This window comes from Thunnus thynnus, chromosome 1 (genome assembly GCF_963924715.1).
Source record: "Thunnus thynnus chromosome 1, fThuThy2.1, whole genome shotgun sequence".
In the NCBI taxonomy this organism is placed as follows: domain Eukaryota; kingdom Metazoa; phylum Chordata; class Actinopteri; order Scombriformes; family Scombridae; genus Thunnus; species Thunnus thynnus.
The window spans coordinates 31,596,707-31,603,743 of NC_089517.1; the positions used below are offsets into that span (position 1 = coordinate 31,596,707).

At 39.3% G+C, this 7,037-nt stretch overlaps 1 protein-coding gene across 2 annotated transcripts in view; it reads right to left on the reverse strand.

Moving 5' to 3' along the window:
- LOC137186612 (synaptosomal-associated protein 25-A-like) overlaps positions 1–6,209 on the reverse strand; it is a 38,902-nt gene extending 32,693 nt beyond the window's left edge. For both annotated transcript variants that reach the window (XM_067595675.1, XM_067595684.1), the window contains exon 1: positions 6,078–6,209. The gene's annotated coding sequence lies outside the window, so the exon portion shown is untranslated. The remainder of the gene's footprint in view (positions 1–6,077) is intronic.
- Between the last annotated feature and the right edge of the window lie 828 nt (positions 6,210–7,037).

A 7,037-nucleotide genomic window follows, 5' to 3' on the forward strand; every position in this document is an offset into this window, starting at 1 on the left:
ATCAGGATTTTTGCAGTGTATCACTTCCTGTAGCTCATGTTTCTTTGTTTGCGTTTATGTCCTGCTGCGTCTCTGTTACAGGATCATTTTAGGGTCTAAAATGCAAAGTGCTAAACTTTTTGAGTTTAACACTGTTCAAGTGTCAGTTTCCATATCTAGCAAGCAAGAAGCAAGCAAGCAAAACTTAATTCACTGGTTGTTTGTTATGTAGCTGTTTTTCTATTAATTCGTCTATTAATGAAATAGACTGAAATATTACTGATTATAGGTCTACTGATAAAAATACATCTTTTATATATTTAAATTCCATTACAAGCAGACAAGATATCTTTTGTTTTAGTGCAGCTTTTAATCATGCTAGCATCTCTAACTAGCATGGATAAAAACTGGCTCGAGCGATGATCCAGACTGAAGTACACACATACCACCCATGTCTCATAAAAAGTAGGTTTATATACTACTAAATTTTTTTCCCAATTGTTAGCAAACGTGTTATGTTCACAGGCAACATTGTTTTGAATGAATGTAGCACCACATTTTTTGCTGCCCATGTGAAGCACTTTGTAACATGGGTTTTGAAAAGTATATAACAAAGATTTTTTTTTTTATCTTATTACTAGATTTATATTCTGCACACTTTGGAGGCGGGTGTTCAGGGTGGATGGAGGGCGTATAAAACACAGGATGTTGACATCGGAAACAGGGATTTGCATCCCAAAACCCACGCGGGGTTAGGTTAAACACTTTGGTTAAAGTTAGTGAAAGATTGTGGTTTTGGTTAAATTGAATTTGGTTAATAAACACGTCATGTCTTGTGCTGCAAGTCACTGCAGACTTTTTTCTGTATTAAACCAAAACCATGATTTTCCTAAGTGCTACCAGAGTCTAAACATAACCATAAATAAAGTTTAATAATGCTGTACTATCAGCAGATATTGTACTATTATACTTTGTTAGAATGAAATACATTATGACTGAACATTTTACTCATACAGTACATTCATTATCAACGTTTTTGTTACTTGCCAAATACATTTTCTCATTATGTGGACAGAAAGCGTAATTCAGTGGTATTATATTTCCTGTAAAATGTATTTGCAATTGCAGTTGCACACACACACACAAATACTACATACATATTGTACCTCCATGCTGACCTATAAGCAGTAAACACATCTGCCAAGATGTGACCGGGCCACAGAGCATGATGAGAGCCTGAGGGCTAAACTATTCAGACAGTACACCCACCACTTCACGCCTGACTGCTAATATACCATACATGTACATGTATGAACAGCCACACACACACACACACACACACACACACACACACAAACACAAACACACACACACACACAACTTGGGTGTCCTAGCTAGTCTTAATGAATGCAACTATAGTCTGAGCACTATTCTAGTATAGTTGTTTCAGTTACAAAAAATAAATTCAAAGATGTACTCAAAATGCAGGGGGGATGTTAATGCTCAGACGACAGCTTTATAATCATTTCAGGTTGACCACAGTTTTTGAGTGTGAATAGAACAAGGTAGAAAACCTCATACAGAGCTGGGTTTCTGCCCGTGGCAACGCCTGCCGTGTCAATATGGCCTCAGCGAATTATAACATTCCCTATGGAGAGACAGGAGGGACACACAGAGAGAAATCTGCCATGGAAAATCACTGAGGAGATCTGGAGGAAAAGCCCACTCACCAGGAAAATATATGGATGCCTAAAAACATTACTTTTTGTGCTAATTTTGAAGTAAAATGCCACAAATAACAAATAATCTACTTCTAAATTGTCATTATCTCAAAAACTCTTCTAATTTGCCAAAACGTTTCCTTTATTGTTTCATAATCATTCAGCTGCTATTCAGTGACTGAACAAAGAGGTACAAGGTCACAACCTAACCATCTGGCAGCGAGTGAAAAAATGCACTATTTAAGATGCCCCCAGACCTGATTTTCACACCTTCACTGTGACGGAGGATTAGGGGACCCAAAACAAACGGTGGGGGCAGGTTCCCAGGGTTCAGCCATTTTTGTCTCAGCTGAGCGGGGATGATTGAGCAGATTGCATTTCTGACATTTCTTGGTTATATAATCCAAAGGCGGGCAAACAGACAGACAGACAGATGGAAAGCTATGGCAGAGAAACAGGCAGATTAATCAGAGGAATGGACGGGACGGGAAGACAAAGCAAACTATTGATCGGAAGATGTGCAGAGGTGTAGCGGGCCATCAGAAAGATAGAAAATACGTATTAAACCATACTTTAAAACAGCTTTTGGAACCGTTTTGAACTGTTTTAAAGCGTAATAACAGTAACTTTATAAAATTATGATTTACAGAAATGTCACATGTTATGATATGGAACATTTACTAAACAAGTTTACAATAAATGAGGCAGAACAGACAGAGTGATGTGCAGATGGACAAATATGCGGGCAGGGAAACATGGTAGAGTGGGACGTACAGGAGATTCAAAGCAATCATCTGAGGCCTGCAGGGATAATCACTGCAAAGCCCCACTGTCCCATTCACTGAGGATAAAACCCACTGGATTAATCTGTAGTCCTACAAAATACACACACACACACACACACACACACACACACACAGAGAGAGAGAGAGAGAGAGAGAGAGAGAGAGAGAGAGGTGCCTCACAACACTTGCATAACACATGGACCACTCTCGCTCCCTCACTCTCGTTTACTTTCCCTCCTCATACATGCTTTCCCTTTTCTTTCACTTTGGCATTCACAGCCTCTCTGCTCTCACTAACACGCACTAAACTTGGAGCACACAAGCACAAACACACACATTCTCCACCACCCCCGCCTTTCCTCTGTTTCTTCTCTGCTCTCCTCCGGCTTGCGCACATTCAAATGGACACCTGTCAACATGCTGCTCTGTGCATGCTGTTCACTTATACACACACACACACACACACACACACACACACACACACACACAAACAGAGGTGACAGGCACATATACAGCACATACTAAAATAGATAGGTGCATACACACATACTGCCTGCTGCACATTCATATGAAACACAGGGAGAAGAAATAAGACATGTGAAAGATTAAAGCTTATTCCACATGTCGGCAACCAAAACGGCAACTGCAGTATGCACACACACACACACACACACACGTGTCACATGAGAAAAAGCTGCAAAGTTATTCACAAAATTCGTTCATAACCACTTTAAAATTGTGTTCAGATCATCAAAGTCTTTAACCTTGCCTTAAGAGAGGGAGAGACTGATGAGCATCCCTACAGAGCGTCAGGTTACTACAGATCTGTCGTGTCAGCCTGATCGATGAGAGGAGAGCAGATCATAATTCCAAACATGTGAAATGATCTGCTTTGTCGATGGAACACCAGGATCAGAAAACAGATGTGTGTGTGAGTGTGTGTGAAATGAAAGAGAGGTTGGTCAGAGCAAGAAACTTTATCAACATCTTCTAAATGATGACTGTTTAGCTGTCTTTTATGCTGACAGAGTACAGTAAGTGTTAAAGTCCTGGTCTTAAGTGAAACTTTGTGTTTCAAGTCCTAAACAAGTCATTATTTGTCTGTCTGCTGGTCTTTCCCTCCTCCTCATTCAATGTGACTGGTTGCCATCTGATTGATTCAATGTAATTAATTCGCTGCACACTTAAAAAAAAACATCATTTTTAATATTTGTTTGGGAGGATATCAAGTCATTCCAGGTCAAAGGAAGAAAATGTAAGCAGATTCACGAGTTACTTTTAAAGTCAGTTCCAAGTCTTTCTTGTTTCAGTCAGGTTTAAAATCACTACATTTGTGACTTGAGTTCAAGTCATATGACTCAAGTCCACACCTCTGCAAGTGGCACAAATGACTTAACTCTAAATCCAGACTGTGTGGGTGAGACCAAAACATCCTGTGGAGCTTCTCCCTCCTCCCAGAAAAGCCAGAATAGACTAAAGCCGACAAACTGTCACATTTACAACAAGTCTATTTTGTTAAATGATGTGCCATCCAAACATCAACAGGTTTGAACGGAGTGTGTGTCCAAAACAAATCTGTATTTAAAAATCCCACAGGCTAAAGAAGGCAGCAGCTGCCAAAAACGGACTGCGAATGCGATCTCCCTGCCAGTTTTTACCGCTGAAACCTAATATGTGAGCAACACACACTGAAAAACAAGATTGTGATCACAGTGTATTCTTGGATATTACTGTTTATCTACTATCTAGCATTTTTATAGCAGATTACATTGAAATTCAACGAGGAGAGCGGCACAAAAAGAACTATGAATAATAAGAGTAATACACCTGGCTGTGGTTGGAAAGAGACAAGACAAAGAGTGTGTTATCATGTGTGTGTGTGCCTGTGTGTTTTTCCACAGATGCAGCAGGACTGAGCTGGAGGCTGGTGGTGATTTCTCATCTTTTTGTGAGCAGGGTGACGGAGTGGTGAGTGATGGGTGCTGGGAGGGAGGGAGGGAGAGAGCGGGGATGGAAGGGTTGTGCCAGTCAAAGCAGGAACTGTTTTCTCACCCGGGGCTCTTGTTCATCATAACATTTCAGCCAAAGAATCAGTAAAAACACCTGTTTCACCTGCAGCTTAAATAAACCGTCATTTCAACCAGCAGTTTATAGAACAGAGCTGTTCACACTGCACAGCTAGTTAAAAGCTGATTTGATTTAGATTTGTGTCCTCTTCACAAACTAAAACTGGAGCAGAAATAATAATAAGAAAGAATAATAGAGAAGTCTTCCTTTTTTATTTTGTCTCACTAGACAAAAGAATCATAACACACTTGCAGCATATGTCAGATGCTTTGTGGTCACTTCCTCTCATTGAAATATCTGTCTGTTTACTCCCGCTTACAAACAAAACCAGGCTGCCAAACAAAGACAACACACATGTGTTGATCTGCTTAAGATCTGCTTGGCCTGAGCTCTTTGTCCTCACTGACATTACAACAGGTACAGAAGCAGGACAGAGGGAGCAGAGAGTTTGTATAATGTGATTTTATCTGGAATGAAGGTGCAATTCATTTCTAGAATCATGCAGTTCTTGATAAAATAATTTCACTTCATTTTGTTGTTGTTTTTTGTTTTGATTTGTTGTTGTTTTTTTTTACAATGAAGTCCTGCCTTGAATACAACCTCAACTTCAGTAACCCGCAGCTGAAACACAGGAACAAAACTGTTGCCAGAATGTTAGAGTCTTTGTCAAACAACAACAACAGTTCCTTAACTTTCCACAAAGCTCCCCAACAAGATAGATGTTGCATAGATAGATAGATAGATAGATAGATAGATAGATAGATAGATAGATAGATAGATAGATAGATAGAATTAGCCTTCTCCACCACAAAATACAAAATAGTGTCCAGCTGAACATCTCTTCTCTATCAAAGATATGACAACATAGATGAGATCATTTACTATTATTTAATATCTCAGGCATCATTTTAGTCGAAAAACCTGATTTCTCTGCTTTGCTTCGCAGCCAAATAAACTTCCTAAATATCCTCCCGCTTTTTAAGGAGAACATTCAGATAAATGTGGTTGTTTCCGCTGTGATTTGAACACACTGAATGTCACTGTGCGCCTGCAGGTTGACTTGTGTATGTCAGAGAGCTCCGGAGCTGTCCGCGGTGCTGAACTCGATTCATTCTGCAAGACGCTTATAAGCCCTCCGCCTCCAGCCGAGCCCTCTGAAACACGAGAAAACTACTTCACAGCTGCTGAACGATCCTCTAATTTAATCCTTACAACTATCAACCACTTTAATCCTGAGATACAGGCTATTTAGCACGGAAACTGCGATCCAGACTATCAGTTGAAACGGAAAATCACTCAAAAGTTGGTTCCTTTCCTCGTATAAACATGTACCGATGCGCTTCACACACTACAGCAACAGCACAGGAGCATTATAATGATTTTCCCTTTACATGTGACTTCATGGGCTTTGTAATAAATAAGCAGTGCGACTTTAAAACTACATTTTTAATCAATAATTCAAACTTTAACTGATTTTATTATTCAACCGGTGGAAAACAAAGAAAAACAAATGAGTCTGACCCACCTCAGCAAGTTTCTTCTGCTCTTCCTCTTCTTTTTATTTTGCTGTGTTTGTTTGGACTCAGGTTGAAAATGTCTGTCCGCTCTGCCGCTCCGCTTAACGGGACTGTCCCCGGTGGAAACACACCGAGTGTTAAACCGGACGGGTTTACAAGTTACACACTTCCTGTTAGTGTTTTACAAAATAACATATCATTCCATTCAGTATCAATTTGTAGTTTGGGTTACTGCAGCCTGTCACACCGTGTTTAATAGAACAAAACCATATAAATATTGTAAAGACATGTTGAGTTAGCATTACTGTTCAATACATTTCACTCACTACTGTATATCTGAACAGGCTGCATATACTGTCCACAGCTACCTATTATATGTATATAAAGTAACCTCATTTTTTAAACATTTAATATTTATCAGCACTCTTCACTCTTTTTGCACTATTTGTATCCTGTTTAGTGTTCATAGAAACAGTTTCACATGTATCTAGTCATTCCTTGTGTATCTTTCTGAAGATTGTTGTGTTGTTTTTTGTGTAAGTTCTTTGAGAGCCACTAAACCGGAGTCAGATTCCTTGTATGTGTAAACATACTCGGCCAACACAGATGATTCTGATTCTGATTACCGCAGCTGTCAGACTATTTCAATTTGCAGCTTCCAATTATTCCAGAAAATATCACAACAACACGACTCAACACCAACCTTCATCTACTCGGACACATTTTTTAAATGGCAAAAGAATGAACAATTTCTGAACTAAAACTGGGAAAACGAAAACATTTAGGGAAAGGATTGTTTCTCACTGCCTGTCCCTCAACAACATCAGTTGTTAAGCGACAGTTAATTAATATCCCTATTTAATCTATTAAGAATTTTAATGACAAACCAGTTTCATTAAGAATTTTGCCTGTTAGTGTAGATTAGCCATTTCAGATTATAAATGGACAGTCTCAGTCCTCACTGTAGG